Source organism: Stegostoma tigrinum, chromosome 21 (assembly GCF_030684315.1).
Source record: "Stegostoma tigrinum isolate sSteTig4 chromosome 21, sSteTig4.hap1, whole genome shotgun sequence".
Taxonomy (NCBI): Eukaryota; Metazoa; Chordata; class Chondrichthyes; order Orectolobiformes; family Stegostomatidae; genus Stegostoma; species Stegostoma tigrinum.
The window spans coordinates 1,482,690-1,502,389 of NC_081374.1; the positions used below are offsets into that span (position 1 = coordinate 1,482,690).

General features: G+C 47.9%; 1 protein-coding gene across 3 annotated transcripts in view; it reads left to right on the forward strand.

Annotated features, from left to right (window-relative positions):
• The first annotated feature begins 3,207 nt into the window (after positions 1-3,207).
• The window catches only part of foxp4 (forkhead box P4), a 441,139-nt gene continuing 424,646 nt past the window's right edge, over positions 3,208-19,700 (forward strand). For all 3 annotated transcript variants that reach the window (XM_059653290.1, XM_059653292.1, XM_059653291.1), the window contains exon 1: positions 3,208-3,741. The gene's annotated coding sequence lies outside the window, so the exon portion shown is untranslated. The remainder of the gene's footprint in view (positions 3,742-19,700) is intronic.

Here is a 19,700-nt window from a genome sequence, read left to right on the forward strand (position 1 = left end):
CATTCAAGTCAAATCAAAGTGACCGAGTACTAAGAGTGTCAGTGAGCAGTCCCTGAAATGCAGATTGGTCCATCAATGGGCTGAGATCCTGTCCCCATGAACAACATGAGCATGCAGCAACATTGCAATGACAGGAGTTGGTGCATTCCAAAATGTAGGAATGAGTTGTAGACATGTCCTGTAAGCTGACCAGCGCAGTGACACTGGTACATGTAGGATGCCAATGACCATGTGTGTGGGGTATGTGCAGCTGCTGCTCATAGAGTATTCCTGAGACATTGGTGTCAAAGTGGAGTCCAGAGGAGCAAGCAGTGGCCTCAAGTCATCAGGTGCCCATTTGAAGTTTCATGTCAGGAATTCTCAGCATTTAGTTTCCATGATGAGTGGGAGAATATGAGCCTCATCATCATGAGGTAAGCTCAGTTAGTAATAATGAGCAGTAGACCCCATTAATAGGCCTCTCTCGAGCAAGAATCTAGGCCTCGACATCCAGGACTTCATTGAAAAAAGTAAAACCTCAGTCTTGGCATTGGGATAGGATTCACGCAACATCTCACTCAATCTTTCAAAATGTCTCACCATAGCCCATGTCACTCGGGGCCTGGGAAGATCTCACCCACAGTTAACAACTCCAGTCCAATATGACTCATGTTCAAAACTCAGTCAGGATAATTGCTTTAGAAAATAGCACAAGAACAGTCGTTACTTGAAGTCTAAGGCTCAGATGCATCGATGGGGACAGCATAAATTGTATTATTGTATTGTGTTGATCCCAGAACAGACAGGCAGTGTGTCTTCAATATGGAATGACATTACAACATATGACAGTCTACAATATAGGAACCCACAGCAGGAGGAGCAGGAACTGGAGGAACAAGGACACTATAATTTTAGATAAAATAATAAACAGGTACCCCTTCTGTCTGTTTGATTGGATGGAAAGGTTCCCAGGACACTCTTACAAAGAAAGGTAGGTGGGCTTTAATCCTTGCCATAAAAACAGCAATCTCTTTGCATGTCTATTCCTATTCTCCCTTTCTCAGTCTGGGTGCCATTTCAATATAATCTATTTACCGACACATACACCTTGTCTCTGCAACTGCCCCCACCATTGACTCCCCACCTTATCTCTGTAACATTCTTTATCCCCACACTCTTCCCTAAATTTCTTATCTCCTCTCTACACCGGTCCCTATCTCCATAACCTCTACCTAGCCTTACAGCCCTCAGTCTTTGGAAGGTCCTCCAATCCCCACAACTTCTTCATCTCCATCCAGCGTCCCACACATTTCCCTACCTCTATACCTCCTCCAGCCCTAAGCCCCTCCTTAATCTGTGACTTTCTACAGCCTGTACACAATTTCCTCCCTCTGCCACCTCCTGCAACTCTTACACTCTTCCCTATCTCTGTAACATCCTTCAGGCCCTTTGTCCCTCCCTATTTCTGTAAACTCCTTCAACCCCCACATCCCTCCCTATTTCTGTTACCTCCACCAGCCCCCACATCCCTCCCTATTCTTCCCAGCCCCCACATCCCTCCCAGAGCCAGGGACCCAGGTTCGATTCCAACCTTGGGCGGCTGTTTGTGTGGAGTTTGCACATTCTCCCAGGTCTGCATGAGTTTCCTTTGGGTGCTCCAGTTTCCTCCCACAGTCCAAAGATGTGCAGGTTAGGTGGGTTGGCCATGCTAATTTGCCCGTAGGGATGTGTAGATTAGGTGGGTTATAGGGGGATGAGTCTGGGTGAGATGCTCTGAGGTTCAGTGTGGACATTTTGGGCTGAAGGGCCTATTTCCACACTGCAGGGATTCTATGATTCTTTGATTTCTGTAACTTCCTCCAACCCCCAACATCCTTCCCTATTACAGTAATCTCCTCCAGCCCCTACACTGCTCCCTGTCACTGTAACCTCTTCCAGCCAATTCAGTTCCCCAAGTTCTCTGTGCTCCTAAGTTCTGGCTTTTTCAGTATCCTTCATACCTTCCCTGAATGTTTCTGTCTCACTGACTCCCTTTCTTTCTTTCTGATGCTCCTTAAACTCTGCCTCATTTACCAACATTTGCTCATTCACTGTTACTTGGCTCAGTTTCATATATTTTGCAACAATCCCATGATATGCCTTATTAAAGTTAGAGGTGATATATAAATACCAGTTGGCGATGTCGCTAAGTATGATGATGTGCATTGTTTTTGGAGCATATGAAGTTAAACAGGGTCATGGAGCAAAGGGCTTTTGAGGTAAAAATACATAAATTATTTAAAGCAATGGCGCAAATATAAAAACTAGTAAAACAAAAGTATAAACAAATAATTGATATTCATTTATAGGAGGTTGTGTTGAATTATTCCCTAAAAGGAGCATTGTGAATAACCTAGGCTCCATGTTATAAAAAAAAGAGGTTTCACTAAGATTCATAAGAATTGTACCAGAGTTGTGATGTTCTCACTCTCCAGGAAAGTTGAAACATTCCAGGAGTTCGTTTTCCCTGAAAAATTGAAGACCAAGGGCTAATCTGATCAGGGGCTTCAAGGCTGTGAAAGGATTTGGCAGGCTCGATGCAGGACATTTGTGGAGGAGACCAGACAACTGGGCTATCATATAAGGCCGTGACTAATAAATCCAACCAGAAATTCGGGAGAAACTTCTTCACTCAGTAAGCAGTGAGAATGCGGTACCTACACCAACAGAGAGTGCTCAGGGTAATCATCTGGATGTTTTCACGAGGGAGCTGAATAACCACAGAGGTGAGAAAGGAATAGAAGGATATTCTAATAGAGAGGGGTTTGAAAAGGTTTCTAAGGAGCATGGAGTGTAGCTTGGGTTAGTTAGACCAAATGACCTGCTCTCGTCAGGGTGTAATTCCGATAGTGACTAACACTTTTCATGGGGTGATAATCTTCGGCCACTGCAGATGAGCACCAAGTCGGTGGGAGAGATGTTCAAACGCTGAACTAACTGGAGGAGCTGTACCGGTGAAAGCCATTGCCCAGGGAGGGCAGAAACCAAATCTTACAAACCGCATCTATATGAAGCAAACTTTGGTTTAAATGGGTCACCCTTTGAATAATGAAGTTACAATCTGATTGTCTGCAGCATGCTCCCCCCTCCCTCCCCGGCCCAACCCAATAAAAAGCACCGGTTACTGCCTCCGAGCTGACTCTGGGGAGGGAAAAAACAGGAGCACCTGCTTTAGATGGATTACGGCTGTTGGCAAACCGTGTCCTCAGCCTCACGCTGTTTGTGTGTGAGACTCAAACCTTGAGATTAAAAGCTGCTTCTTTCTCTGGGTGAGTGTGTGAGAGAGTCTGTATGTGAGTGAGTGTCTGCCTGTCTGTAGGCGGTGGGATGTCACACAGAATGGTGGACCTTCCCGAGTCAGTGCTTCAAGCAGAGTGCTGAGGAACAGGAACAGGAGCAAGGAGAGAGCGTCTCCTCGTCAAACAGAGAGAGAGAGAGATCTTTAAAAAAAATGCAATCCAATCGTCCCAGGAGCATGCTGCACATAGTGGAAAGAAAATATCTAATATAGGAAGAAAACTACATCACAGCCACCCCAGTACAAACAGAGAGAGAGAGGCTCGTGCTGCAGACGCGCCTGGCCACCGGGAAGGAGTCGGGCTCTGAGCCACGGTGACATTGGGTTCGGAAAGGGGCTGATGGTCCAGAGGCCGACACAGGCACAGACAGAGACACACAGAGAGAGAGAGAGAGAGCAGCCCCCACCACCGCCGCCCGCCGCAGGTCAGTCACTTCCCGGCCGCTGGGGCGGGGCGCGGTCTGGGGCTGGGGCTGGGGCTGGGGCTGGGGGAGCGATACTCAACTTTTCACTAACTTCAAAGTTCGGTGGTTATTTTTGGTTTATTCTTTGTTGATTCTGGAAGAGGGGATTTGTTGGGCTGAACAAAAAGTTGCAGTGGGGCGATGTGGGCGCAGGTAAAGTGCAGATCCCCGGTCACTGGGATAACCTTCCCAGGTGGGGACGTTGGAAAGGGGTTTTATTGGGGGGGGGGGCGTTTAAAATGATGAATCGAGTGCGGGTGAGGGAGGGGGAAGGGTGGCCGAGGAGATCGGCAAGTCTGATCGTGTTTGGGAGATATTTGAGGGGGTGGGGGGCGTGCAGCTGGGATTCGTTCTGTATCGGGGTCATTTTGGAGCATTTGATGGCGTTTCTCGTGCCCTGTTTAAAATGTACATTTCGCGCTGGAGCGGGACTATTCCCCTTTCAGTCAGTGATGGGCTCCACACGCGTGTCGGGAGTTGGCTGGTATCTGGGCCACACTGGACCGGCCCGTCCGAGAGAGGCCGGCAGAGTCGGGGAGGGGGGAGCGGCAGAGGAAGGGGGAGAGAGGCGCACTGAGCTCCCCGTCGATGTGTCCAAGGCCCCAGTCCGGGCAGTGTAAACCCAGAGCCCGGTCAGAGGGCCAGTGTAAAGGAGCTGCCCCTTATGACCAGAGTGAATGAGGAGGCTGTTTTACTGCGGTGGGGGTGGGGGGAGGGTTGGAGGTGGAGTGGGGGCGGAGGGAGGGGGCGAGAGACTTGCACTCAGTCTGGGAAGAGTTACCATTGTCGGTTGGCCTGGGAGCGGTGCTGACATGAGGCTGTGCTGAGGGCACAACTGACCCAATGGAGCTGGATGGAGGCGATCACCCTATCTCCCCCCCACCCCCCAACCCCGCCCGCCGCCGCCCACACGCCCCGGTGCCCGGGGAAGGGTCAACTGCGGATGTTGTGACCCTTTTTTTATTGTTGGGCTTTCTCTGTATTCTCTGCCTGAGCCTGCCTCTGCCTGTCCCTGGGGCTTGTAGAGACAGACTCCGCTTCCCAGAGACAGTGATTCCCCCACCCCCGGGCACAGCCGCCCATCTCCCGGGGAGCCCCTCATTCTGGCCCGGCCACCCGCCGCCGTTCAACCAGTTTCCCCCCTAAAATAAAATACCAATCCGTTCCTCGCCCCGGGATCCCATCCCCGAGCGCCTGCGATCAGGTGGCAGCCCGTTTGGAAACGATTGCAGGGGATCACCATCGATACGTAACCAGGACCCGTTCTGTCGATCCACCAGATCTCTGAGATCCCGGCCGCCGCTCCCCGCCAAACGGGAAAGAAAGACACAAACACAGAGATCCGTGCCTGAAACTTCGGGGAATTTAGTTTCTAAAGTTACAGCTCGGAACCGAGACGCTCCGCTCTTTCCCAAAGCGAACCGTCTCGCTCTGATCGAGACCTCCATCCCGGGATCCCGTTCATTCCGCGCTGCACCATGTGCTTAATCCGATTGTAAATGTAAACTGGAGGGAAGTTTGATTTGAAAATTGCTCCAAATTTCTTTGAAATGGGGCCGAGTGAAAAAAAAAACGATTCCAGGCGTTTTATGGCGTTCCTCTGGCTCTGCGTGTGTGTGTGAGTGTGTGTGTTGTGTTTGTGTGTGGGGGTGGGGGGGAGTGTGTGTGTGTGTGTGTGGGGGGGGGGGTGGGAGTCCGTGTGTGGGAGAAGAGAGGGTCTCTGTGTGTGGGAGAGTATGTGTCGGTGTGTGTGTGTGTGTGTGGGGGGGGGGGGGTGGTGTTAGTCTGTGAATTTGGTAACATTGAGAGTGAGGAAGAGGAGTAGGAAAGATAGAGCTGGGGGTTAGAGGCGTCCAGAGATCGTGTGGCAGACTCTCACAGCGTTAGGCAAATGGTTGTGACACACGAGCTGTGAGTGTTTTTCTGCCCCCAGCCCCTGGGTGGGGACAGGGTCCCCCCTCCCCACACACACACACACACAGTGTGTGGTAGCGACTGTGCGTGTGTAAAATCAGAGTCCCCACTTTGGCCGGTGTTTGCATTTTTGTGAATGATCAAATTCTGTAAAATTGCAATCGTGTTTTTAACTTCCCAGCAAAGAGTTCGCTGGTCATTAAGGCGCAGGAGGATTTGTAATAATCTGGAACAGGATCTGACCGCGAGCAAGGCACTCAGCTCCCCCAGGATTGCGGGCAAATATGCGGGATAAACTGACCTTGCCCCTTCACAATCTGTGAAAACTTAACTGGGCCGAATATAATTCGATTTACTAAATAGACAACAGAAATTGGAAAAAAGACAGTGAGAGTTTGCTTGAATATCTTTATGGAGTGCAGTTCCCAGCGAGGTCGGAATTGTTGACTGTGCGTTAGAAAGTGTAGAATATTCTCAGTGAAATGTGCCCGGGACCCACTCCTGAACAAGCGGAGAGGGTTAAATTGGGACTGTGGCGAGAGGGAGGTCTGAGTGTAAGGGACTCACAATGAGGGAAATCACGGCAGACATCAAACCTTTTTTTTGAGTCTGTGCGGATTTCAGGGTCTCCCAGCTTGTAAAGTTTTAATATTGTTTCCAAAGGATTTGGCATAAAACATTTGTTTGGTTTAAACACGTCAATTCGTTTCACTGGAGAATGAGGGATAATTGTCCAAAAACAATAAACTGTGTCATTAATAAGGCGATGAAGCATCAGGGGATAGGGGCCTTTGGGATTCACAGCAGTTACAGACACACTCGATATTTTCGATCCCAAACCCGTTGGTGGAGTTTCTTTAAACGCTGGGTTGTACTGAATTATTTAGAGTGTGGGAATTCTCTCTGTCTCTAGCGATGTGCAGGCCACCTCCAGGGTAAGTCCTGTCCTGACCCTGGACCGAACCTTCCGCTGTCTTTGGACCCAGGATTTCCGCTAAACCGGCAGCGCGCAATCAAAAATCTCTCAAAGATCCGAAACTGTGGGTCCGAGCTCCGTGGAAACTCTGGGATAATTCCCAGGAATTCCCTGTAAAATTCCCGCAGGAACGGTCAGCTCTGGCTGGCTTCACGTTACACAGTGCATCCGCGACAATTTGGATACGCACATTCTGCCGAATCCAACAGAGAATGCTTTTTGGTCGATCTGATTGAATAGTCTCCTTTTTTTAAAAAAATCTAAAGGAGCATTTTGATACGGCATATTTTTGAAGACGCCGGTTAAATTTGCTTCCTGATCCTTTCTTCAAAAATCGATTGCCTACTGCAGAAAAAAGGGCCTTTCTTTTTTTAAAAAAGTAATAAAACTCAGACCATGCGCTCCTAACTGTCGTGCCGTTAAAATCTAATTTTTGGCGTGGTTTGCAAACACTCAGGGCGCCTTTTAGGATTTGGTTTCGCAGATGGACTGGCGAGAGGCTGTAGACAGGAGTTTGATTTGCCCAGTGTCTAGCCCCTTCCCCATCCCCCAGCTCGGTCCCTCCTGCCCCCACCCCCAACACTGGATCAAAGACTGACCGAAAGTCAGCGAGCGACCGCAGAAACTTGGGAATGTCAATGAGCGCGGGCACGCGAGGAGCTCCAGCCGTCTGCTCCATCTCCATTTGTTTTCCTACAAAGAGAAACCTCAGATTTCGTTGTTGCGAGACCGGGAGGGTAACAAAATTTCAGAGACGGGGGAGGGTAAGGGAGAGGGAAAGGATCGAGGCAGTCTGTGAATTGGGGGCAAACGTTTGGGGAAGGAGAGAAAGAAACAAAAACAGAGAAACGGCGAGAGAAGCTCAGCGTGAGGAGAGTTTGTGAAACCAGATGAGAAGGACAGCGAGTGAAGCACGCTTTCGAGGGGAAGAGAGAAGCAGAAAGAGACACAGAGAGTCAGAGGAGATGTCTGTCCCACAGAAGTGGATTTGAGTGCATCTGCCCCGACGGTTAACGTAGCTCCAGGGGAAATCTGAAAATAGTGGGGGGCGACATTTTAGTTTGAAGCTTTCGAAACACTGGCCTATTATAGGAAAAGAGGTGGAATCTTTCGGAACGAAAATCTTTGCTTTTTTAGAATTATTCTAACCTCTTGGAGTTATTTTCAGTTGACATTCTTTCTCTTGGAGGGTTGAGAACGGTGGTGGTGTTGGGGGGTGGGGGGGGCGGGGGGTCGACGCTGAAGGTAACCGGTTGGCCAGTGATGCTTAGTTTTATGATTTATTTCCGTGTGCTAATAATTCCCATCGATTTCCTCTTTACATTTTGCTGCTCTTTTCCATTTTCTGTCGCTTTCACCTCGCAACAATTTCATTCTGAGCTGCGTACAGTTATTTTTAAAACCTATGTTCTGCAGTTAGTCCTGGAAGTATAAGAAAACCAAAACTGAGCTATTGACAACTGAAAGGAATTTGTCCACGGTCCAGTCTCCGGGACGAGGCTCAGAGCTCACGATTTGACAACTTGCTACAGGCTAGTTACAATCGAGATTCACACCCCTGGGCCCCTAATTTCTCATCCTTTCCCATTAACGTGGACTGGTCCTTTCACTAACAAAACTGGGCTGACTTTATCAGTCTTTAGATTAAAAACAACTGAACATATAAAAATAGCTCTTGGAAGGACAGATTGCTGCACGCTGCATAGATGCAGTCGCTTCTCTGTAAATGTCTCTATCTTTATAAACCAACAGTAAAAAAAATTGGAATTTGAAGATTTTTGGCAAAGCAAAATTGTTTCAGTTAAATAAAACAAAACGAATGTTGTCCTTGAATTTGTAAAATAACTGTCTAAAGTGACACCAGTAATCCGCTTTTCATTTTGTTTCTGTCAATTAAATGTATTAATTAAAGCGAAGATGCTCAAAATGTATCTGATTTTTTTTAAAAAGTCCCTCATTCAGAAACTAATGAAATAATTGATTTTTTTTAAAGAAAGCTTAACATCCCGCTGTTGGCTTAGTGTTTGGTTGAAGAAAGTTGAATAATTTCGCAGTGTTTGTGGGGCTGATTCTGGCAGACCAGCGATCCCGGTCAATTTGATACGAGCTCCGGTCTCTATAGAGAGTCCTCACTGAAGCCAGGCCTGGGGACCATGCATCTCAACGTGTGAACCTTCACTAAACGGCTTTTAGAAGCATTGACCCCGAATCTGCTGTATGTCAGTCACACTCTGTCCAAAAACCACTGGCCCTGTGATCCCCACTTTGCCCCGCGCTTTGCATCCTCTATTTTTACTACCTTTTCCAAAGTGCAGCATTACACCCCACACCCCCCCCCCCCCCCGCCGCCTCTCTCCCATCCACGCCCACACCTTTCTCAGGTGGTATTTTTTGTGACGTTCCTTGCCGCAATGGGGTTTCTGCTCTCTCTTGGATAGAAAAGCCAAAGGTGTTCGGGATGGGGGGTGGGGCGGAGGGGGGCACTTGACTCGCTTTCGCCCGAATGGGGCAAGTTGACCCCGATATAATGCTCCCTCCTCCGCCCTCACAGTACCCCCAACCCCGCTTCATTGTCACTGCCAAGGTTCCGGAAGCATTTGATTGTTCCCTAAATTGTGTGGAGCCCTGCTGGTCGCCCCTTTGGGCTGAGAGTTTTTACAATGATAGGTGTGGGGCATGTTTACGCGTGCCCGCTGGTTGGTTCAAAACCGCGAGTTTCTCTTTGTCTCAGTCCGGACCTTACACATGTGTATTTCAACAGAGCACCCTGACATTGGTACTGGATGGGGCCAATGCTGGGAATGTTCACCTGGCTACTCACGGGGTGGAGGGGCTGGCTGGCTTTTATTTTTGAGTGTGGGGGAGGAAGAGACTAAGGAAGTTGAGCCTGTACTTAGTGGAGTTTAGAAAAACGAGAGGCGACCTTATTGAAACAGAAAGGATTCTCAGGGGAAGCTGACAGAATAGATTACTACCCTGTGTGGGGGAGTCTGGGATCAAAGTAATTCGGGGGGGGGGCTCGAAAGATTAAAACAGAGATAAGAAGGCATTTAATTTTTCCGATTTAATTTTCTCAGATTCTCCGGCATTTGCAGTTCCTACTATCTTTGATTAAATTTTTCTCCCAGCTTTGTTGTATGAATTGACGAGCAGGTATCTGAACTTCCCTGTGAATGCATATCAAGTTAGAGCGGGGTTTTATGGTTTGGCTCTCTTAACTGCACACTGTCCAGGCGCCCATTGCAGAAACTGATGTCCCGAACACATCCAGCAAACGCCCAGAAAATACCGAGTAAGCCATTAACCTGCAGTCAAACACCCCACAAGTAATTCTAAAGCTGTGTATGAGAGACTGTGTGTGTGAGTGTGAGGCAGAATGTGGCCAGCGCAGGGAAATAGAGCAGCAGTTTGTATTGTGGTTACTGGTGTAGGACAAGGACGGCGAGGGGGAGTTGAGTCAAGCCCGCTGTAAGCTGCAGCGTTTACAAAATGTCCGGGTCTGATGCACAGCCTTGGAGGAGCCTGCCCTGGGCCCAGTGGCTGGTAATTGACTCTAACTGCCGGCTCCTTCTCCCGGAGCGGAGAGGGGCAGAGCTTCCACCTCTCGGCCCGCTCTGAGCATGACCTTTCCGTCCAGGGCTTCCTCACACATTCATAACCATGACCTGAACTCACACAGCCCCCAGCGCTCGGACGCTTCCTGACAGTGGGTTGAGGAGAAACTTCTTCACCCAGAGAGTGGTGGATATATGGAATACTCTGCCCCCGAAGGCAGTGGAGGCCAAGTCTCTGGATAGTTTCAAGAAAGAGATAGATAGACTCTTAAAGATAGTGGAATCAAGGGTTATGGGGATAAGGCAGGAACAGGATAGTGATTGTGGATGATCAGCCATGATCATAATGAATTGTGGTGCTGGCTCGAAGGGCCGAATGGCCTACTCCAGCACCCATTGTCTATTGTCTATTGGGACTGATGGTTGGGAGTAGGGTGGTTGGGGATGGGGTGGTTGGGGTGATGTTTGAGGGTAGAGTGGTTGGTGGTAGGGTAGTTGGCAGAGATGGTTGGGGTTAGGTTGGTTGGCAGAGATGGGTTGGGGTTAGGGTGGTTAGCAGAGATGGTTGGGGTGGTGGTTGGAGATAGGGTGGTTGGGGGTAGGCTGTTTGGGCGTAGGGTTGTTGGGCGTAGGGTGGTTAGGGGTGATGGTTGAGGTGGTTGGGGGTGATGGTTAGTGGGGTAGGGTGGTTAGGGGTGATGGTTGAGGTGGTTGGGGGTGATGGTTAGTGGGGTAGGGTGGTTGGGGGCGATGGTTGAGGGGGTAGGGTGGTGTGGCGGGATTGAGCTGACGGGGTATTCTTCAGTCTTATGCCAGTCAGCAGTATAACTCGGATCTGCGTGTTGTGCCCCTCCAGTACCCAGCCCATGTTGGTGCCACTACCCCTTGGACAGGGCAAACAGTGAGTGAGACTGGAGGCTAGTGAGGGGTGAAAGACTGTGGTCACTCTGCTAGCCCCCGTCATTACATGTGCACCCCCACTCTTCCCAGCTCCCAGTTGGCAGCCTGACAGGCTTCACCCACCCGCCTCCGCCGGTAGGGACTGGGTTATTGTAACCGGAGACTGGGATGCCTCCCGTCCTGGGAAGGTGAGGCGGGTAGGGATGGAGGTGGACTCAGATTTGAATTCCACTCCCGCGACAGCAAAATCCTGTGGATTCGGTAAATCTGAAATGAAATTTTAAAAAATCCTGGCAATAGTCAGCAGGTCGAGCAGTCTGTGCCGAGAAACACCCGGAGTGAATGTTTCAGGGTAGGACATCCCATCGTTACACTGGCCTGTCTCTCTCTCCCTCCCTCCCCACGCTGACACGGCAGGGACCGGCTCAGTTCCTACACCTCTTTCTGTGTTTTTGTTTCAGATCTCCAGCACCCACTGTTTCTGCTTCTCGACGTCTCTCTGGAAGGAGGGTTGGGTGGGGGGAGGCGGTGGGCGGTGTGCAGCTGAAGTGGGTTGAAGGGTGAGACTGTCGACAGACAAACTCACGAAGCGCAAGGTGGGAGTTGGCGATGCCGATCATTGAATTCTCCCTCGGCGCTGTTATGGACAGAAAAATACAGAGAAGGAAATTGGTCAAATGAATGGATAATTTCAACAGCGCTCGACTGAGTTTTGGGGAAGCGGGAGGAGTGGGGGGCGTGGGTGGCAGATAGTGACCCACAGAGGGAGAGCGAGAAAAACAGGAAAGAGTGAGGGAGAGAGGAAAGAAAGGGAATGGGGAGAGGGGCGGAGAGAGAGTGGGAGAGGGAGAGGGGTTAGGAGTGTGAGACAGAGCTCACAGTAGAGACTGAGTGAGAGTGAGAGGTCGGCCCCCGTACACCCTTCACCTTCCTCTCAAAGTTCCCATGGAAGACGGCAGTTGGGTTTATTTGAATTGTAATTTTTTAAAAATAGAGTTTGAGAACAGACGTTGGGACCACAGATGCCGATCTGTCCGCACTTTTCCCAGCTCCTGGGTTTTCTCACTCCGAGCAGGAGACTAAACTCTCCCAGAGCCGCTGTGGAGCTGCCTGACTTCTAAACTGTGTTTGATGGGAGAGGACGGGAGTAGGGGATGGGGGAACCGCACGCTCAGTCTTCTGGAAGCGGTGGGTTTAGGGATCCTTTTACTGAGTTAAATAAACCCTCAGTCTATTGAACCCTGAGGTAAATTGCAGTCTTGTACTCGCGATGTAGTGTACTAACACTGTAATTACTTGCTCAGAAACACTCGCTGTGTTTTTTTTAATTCTTGTATTGCTGGGCTGATACGGCTTGTTCTCGTTTGGCATGTCTTTTGAATAGATTTTTTTTATAAAAAACGCTAATTACATTCAGACGGAGCGCGGCTCCCAGTCGCGGGTTGACAGGCCTTTTAAACAATGCACCCAAGCTGCAGAGAACCTCTTTATTGTGTTCAGTTGTCGATGGGATTATAGTCCCTGACATTATTCAAGGGAGGGGACACGAAACACTGTAATTACATTTGCTTAAAGTATCACCATCCTAACTGGATATTTTATAAAATGACTTCAGAAAAATTAAACCGTTCACATCACAATTCATCAAAAGGAAATGCTGGATAATTCACCTTGTTTGTTAGATTCTTGGAGATTATTTACAGGCTCGCGTTAAGAGAGAAGACTTCGACAATTAATAATATGTTTCCTTTCCTTTTTTAAAAAAAGTGACTTATTTTTGATGCGCTTAGATTTGAAAAGTTGCATTTTGGTTGGAGCTCTTTTACTGAATGTACATCTTACAATCAAATCGCATTTGATTTTCTTACCCTATCCAAAGCATAGGCTTGTGCAGAAATGTACAAGTAATGGGCTTCAAGTTGGTAATCTCGGTGCGTTATTAACACAGAAGCACCTTTCTCCAAGCAACACCTTTCTCCAAGCAATGGCGTCCCGTACCCACCAGCCCAGGACAGTGAGGGCAGTACTGGTAGTGAGGTCCAGACACACACACACACACACACAGCAGAGAGGTAGGAGCTGACTCAGAGGGCTGGATCTCTCAGAGACACACTGGCCCCTGAGATTCCGGCAGAATCTGGTGGCTCAGTGGTTAGCTCTGCTGTCTGACAGCGCCAGGGACCCGGGTTCGACGGCACCATTTAGCGACTGTCTGTGTGGCGTTTGCACATTCTCCCCGTGTCTGCGTGGGTTTCCTCCCGCAGTCCAAAGATGTGCAGGGTAGGTGCATTGGCCATGCTAAATTGCTCATAATGTTCAGGGATGTGTCGATTGTGGGAACCGGTCTGGGAGGGATGCTGTGAGGGTTAGTGCGGACTTGTTGAGCCAAGGGGTCTGTTTCTATTCTGTAGGGATTCTATGATCTAGAAAGCGAGTAAAACTGCCTGCCGTAGTGCAGTAACGTTGGCGCCAAACTTTTCAAATGGAGATTTGCTCTGTCTCTCAGGTGCTTTTAAAACCGCCCAAGACACAAGTTTAACGTAGATAAAATTCCCCTGGTTTCTGACCAGATGTATCTGCAGGTGGCCTACTTATACACCCCCATCAGTAAGTGCTGCAGAAACTCAGCGCGTCTGGCTGTATCTGTGGAGAGAGAAATGCTGACCATGCTGTCAGATCTGCTAAATTCCTCCAACCCTCTGGTTCTGTGACAAATTTCGGACACCCGCAGTTCCTTGGTTTCTGTTGGATGATCTGCTGGTGGTTGTCAGTGGGAGCTTTCAGTGTTGTGGCCACATTTGACAGGAATGTTCGCTTTTTGTTGGGATGTGGCTATACACTGGCCAGGCCAGCAATTATCACACACACGGCAGTTATTGTTGTGGGTCTGTACGCCAGGTGAGGATGACATGTCTCCCTCCCTATAAGGGCATGAGCACCAGGTGGGTTTTATCCCCTACAATTGGCAAGACTTTCATTGTCAGCATTAGATGCTTAATTCCCGATATTTATTGAATTCAAATACCACATTCTGCCGTAGCAGGAAGCGAACCCGGGTCCGCAGGACATGACCTGGGTCTTCTGGATTAACAGTCTGAAGATAAACACCACTAGGCCATCACCTCCTTACAGGCAACAGAACGTAAATGTCTGTAAAAAGGCACTAAGGATGTAAAGGGTGCGATATAGATGTAAATCCTTTCTTTTCATACATGCTCTGGATTGTAGTAGGTGGGCAGGGGGGAGGGGGTGAGGGAGAATAGAGGAGCAGGCAGCTTCCTGATTACTCTGTGGATGCCTCTGACCTGATCCAGTGGGAACCAGGCGGAGGGTAAACGCTAGCTGCTGGAAGAGCAATGTTGTGGGCTTGGGACAGAGGCATTTGGTTTAATGTCGTGAGAGTGACAACAGCTTCCTGTGCACTGCCCCAGGCCACCTCGTGCTGACGTCTTGGAGGGAGGCTTACGGCTGGAATTTGACACTGATCAAAGAATTAACTTTCAGTCGTGACATTCAATTCACTGTATCTGCATAACGTTTTCAGAGTATTGTTTTGACCAAGATCAGGGGGAATAGTCCCTGCTTTCTTGGCCAGGAATTCTCCCTTAGTAATATCCCCGAATGTAGTCAGTTTCCCTTTACAGTGTGTTGGAGCTTGTTATCTTCCCTGGCTCTAGGATTTGACTAGCTTCAGATGGTAATCCGTGGTGTATCATGAAAGGCGCTGCAGAAATTCAAGTTTTAATTTTCTTTTCGCGATGGAAGGAGACCTTTAATAGGCCAATCAGGCCACAAATAATAACGTGACAAAAATCATGCAAAATGTCTCAGCCCTCACTTCCTCCTTTGCTTGGGATACCCAAACGGTTTTGAGAATATAGTAGATTTAGTAAAGCGTGGAAGGAGCAATACTTAACAGCGAACTGAAGGCTTCTGACGTGCAGTTAATGTAGTAATGCAGGAACTGGTGCTGCCGATTTTAGCACAGTAAGATCCCAAAAACCATGATGTGACCATAACCATCATTTTGACTGAGGGATATACGTTGGCCAGGACACTAGACAGAACTCCCTATGCTCTTTGAGATAAGATAATGAGAACATTACCCGTTTCCAGCTAATAGGTTGGACTGGGCTTGGATTGAACATTACGTTTTCCTAGAGCAGCGCTCTCTGTAGTACTGCAGTGGGAATACCGACCTGGATTTTGCGCTGTCGGCTTTGGAGAGGGAATCTTGAATCAACACCATGTCTGATACAAAGGCCACAGCTAACATTAGCAAACTACAGAACAAGTGGATAATAAAATGTGAGGCTGGATGAACACAGCAGGCCAAGCAGCATCTCAGGAGCACAAAAGCTGACGTTTTGGGCCCAGACCCTTCATCAGAGAGGGGGATGGGGAGAGGGAGCTGGAATAAATAGGGAGAGAGGGGGAGGCGGACCGAAGATGGAGAGAAAAGAAGATAGGTGGAGAGTATAGGTGGGGATGTAGGGAGGGGATAGGTCAGTCCAGGGAAGACGGACAGGTCAAGGAGGTGGGATGAGGTTAGTAGGTAGCTGGGGGTGCGGCTTAGGGTGGGAGGAAGGGATGGGTGAGAGGATGAACTGGTTAGGGAGGCAGAGACAGGTTGGACTGGTTTTGGGATGCAGTGGGTGGGGGGGAAGAGCTGGGCTGGTTGTATGGTGCAGTGGGGGGAGGGGACGAACTGGGCTGGTTTAGGGATGCAGTAGGGGAAGGGGAGATTTTGAAACTGGTGAAGTCCACATTGATACCATTAGGCTGCAGGGCAACTCATATTCCACCTGGGAACCCTGCAGCCTAATGGTATCAATGTGGAATATGAGCAACTCATATTCCGCCTGGGAACCCTGCAGCCTAATGGTATCAATGTGGAATATGAGCAACTCATATTCCGCCTGGGAACCCTGCAGCCTAATGGTATCAATGTGGACTTCACCAGTTTCAAAATCTCCCCTTCCCCCTACTGCATCCCTAAACCAGCCCAGTTCGTCCCCTCCCCCCACTGCACCACACAACCAGCCCAGCTCTTCCCCCCCACCCGCTGCATCCCAAAACCAGTCCAACCTGTCTCTGCCTCCCTAACCAGTTCTTCCTTTCACCCATCCCTTCCTCCCACCCCAAGCCGCACCCCCATCTACCTACTAACCTCATCCCACCCCCTTGACCTGTCCGTCTTCCCTGGACTGACCTATCCCCTCCCTACCTCCCCACCTATACTCTCTCCACCTATCTTCTTTACTCTCCATCTTCGGTCCGCCTCCCCCTCTCTCCCTATTTATTCCAGTTCCCTCTCCCCATCCCCCTCTCTGATGAAGGGTCTAGGCCCGAAACGTCAGCTTTTGTGCTCCTGAGATGCTGCTTGGCCTGCTGTGTTCATCCAGCCTCACATTTTATTATCTTGGTTTCTCCAACATCTGCAGTTCCCATTATCTCTGATACAGAACAAGTGGTCAGCTTTTCTCAGCTATTAGCACTTTGAGACTAAAGCCCTGAATGTTATATGAAGAGACTCAAACTGAGGATGAGTTTGCAGTTTTTGGGCTCTGTGGCAGCGGGAATGATGAGTTTTCATTCTGTCCAGTGAAGTCAGAAAGAGTGTGCAGCCACCACCAGAGTTAGAGAGGTTTTTGTTTAAAATGACAACACACTCATTCGAAATCGGGTCATCAACAGTTTTGACTGATATTGAGAAATTGAGGAGCTGACTTAAATAAAAACAGATTCATTTTTTTGTTTCAGATAAGTATTCATTCTGATTGAATTTAGTGAATTTGAAGATTTAATCAATTTCAAAATTTGTACATTTGATAATTCTCCTGAAATGAAAGGAATCATACACTCTAATCTATAAACACTGCTGTCTGGGTCCCATCTAGTCAGAATGCATATATGTATGAAAAACAGGTTATCCATCAATTCCAGATTCAATTTCTTGGCCCATGTTGGGTTCAAGGCAGCAGGAAAACAACTTTGTGAGGAGTGATATCAATCAGTATTCGTCAGGCGCGAACTTATTCATGAGATAACAAAGTGTGGAGCTGGATGAACACAGCAGGCCAAGCAGCATCTCAGGAGCAGGAACGCTGACGATTCGGGCCTAGACCCTTCATCAGAGAGCTTACTTATTCATGAGCCCTGCCCTCGAGGATTGGCTTATCTGTGATGGCCGCATTATCGAAAAGTGCCTGTCACCTGGCAGCGTCACACTGACCAATGAAAAGCCATTACCCAAAGAGCTTTCTCCAGGACCCAGCACATTTTGGGCACAAAGAAGAAAAGTTTTGCTGATAACCATAACTTTTTCTGTATGAGTTTTATGCTATGTTTGCATCATCTTCCCCTAGCAGCAGGTTTACAGAGTCCCGCCTTCACTTGCCCAATCAGTTGTGCAGGTAGTTCACTGTTTGAAAATGCCAATAACGTGACATAATGATAGTAGTCTCACTTTGGAAAAGATGGAGCCGTTGATTTGGAAATGAAACAAAGTTATTGATCTGAGAGTTGTTTAAACAGGACTTCAATGTTGTTGAAAAGAGACACAAGTTGCTGAAACTCTCCATCTTGTTTTCATCAGGATGAGCAGAAGAATGCCAAATTTCAAACAATCAAATTATACTACAGAACAGAGAAACATACAACACAGGAATAGGCTCTTTGGCCCACAAAAATAAACAAATTCCTTTTGCCTGCCCTTGGTCCATATCCCACAATTTCTTGCAAATTTATGTGCTTATCCTTCAATGTCCATATTGCTCCTGCCTCCCACCACGCTTGGCAATGCGTTCAAGGCACTTATCACTCTTTTTGTCAAATAAACTCATGCCTCTTTCGAAACTTTCCCCCTCTCATCTTAAATGTATGACCCCTCGTAGTAGACACCACCTCTGGGAGAAAGATTCCGACTGTCATCTCTATCGATAACTTTATAAATTTCTGTTGGGTCTCCCCTCAGCCTCCGCTGCTTCAGAGAAAACTACCCGATTTTGTCCAGCCTCCCCTTACAGCTCATTGTAGAAAAGGGTGCTATTCGTTGGCAAGTCAAATCTGATTGGCCAAGGTCACATCACCAGGTTATGGTTCAGCCGGTTTATTTTAAATCATAAACTTTCGCAGCGCTGCTCCTTTACCTGACATTAATGTCGTGACTGACGATATTAAGTTAAAGGAGTTTTTATGCATGATTTCGAGCACACTTTGTCTGGCACCTCCCCCAGCCATACCTCCAAGGCAGGACCCCCCACCTCGACCCCACCATACTGAGTGAAAGAACCTCCAGCCACACTGCTCAAGGAATTGTCAGAATGCTCAAGTCTGTCCATCATGACAATGTGACAATCCACAGGGAGGATATTTTATATAAAACTCTCCAAATCCAATTCAATCCCAGTTTATACCTCAATCCTGGGGAGAAGTGATGACTCGTCTGGTTCTGCACTGGAGAGTTCAGAGACAGTGTATTCTGCCAATACCTTTAGTAATTAAACACCAGGAAGCTAAAGTCTTTTTTTTCTGATCTGAGATAGTAAAAACATATTCAGCACAGTGGTGAGGGCCCCTGTTGTGTACTCTTTCTCTGACCTTCACAGTTCTGATCAGAACAGGAAACTGCCCATCCTCCCAGAGCAAATCTTTCATATGTTATTCACAAAATCTTAAGAAAGACAAATAATCCAGCCCAATATCAGAACTTGTCAGAGTTTGGACAATGAGTTGTTAAATGAAGCATAAGTTACATATTACATGAGACGCCAGACTTTTCTTCCGATATGGGCATCATTGCATAGTGAATGGGGGAGTTAAGGAATCAGAGGGAGATTCACCAGAAATGTTTTATCCAGAAATTATTATTTTGTTTAAACTATGGGGACGAGGTTTTTATTGTAACTCATTGACCTTGAGAAGATGATGCCAAATCACCTCCTTGAATACAATTGAGCAACTTGATGGGCTATTTCAAAAGGCAATTAAGAGTCACTGGCCTTGCTGTAGTTTGGAATCATGTGGCTCAGAATGGGTAAAGGCATCGGATTTGCTTCCCTACAACCCATTAATGCACCAGATTCAGTCATTTCAGAGTCACCATTAATGATACTAGCATATTCTTCAGAATTTATTTTTAATTAACTGAATTTAAATTCCCCAGCTGCTATGATGGGATTTGGATGCACTCTTCCAGATTATAAATCCTCCCCCACTGAGTTCCCCATGCAGTATTGTAACCAGTAATGTTGATAAACTCTGCTATGGTTTACTGTGTTAAGCAGTTGACTTGATAGTTCCCAGTCATGATGGTGATTTATGGTTAAGTAGCTATCATACTCCCTCTCTGCATTTGAGCAAATGGTGGAACAGATTCAAAGGGTATTAGGGCACATTCATCCTTGATGATGCATGGACATTTGGAGTAGTAACACCAGAGGTAAGAGGGCAGGAATTGTAAGTGAGGAACAATTAACCCCCTATATATATTCAACAGATGGACAATTCTGACATATATAATCCTTGACAATGTGATTATCAATATTATTTTCAGTGTTAAAATTGAATCTCTG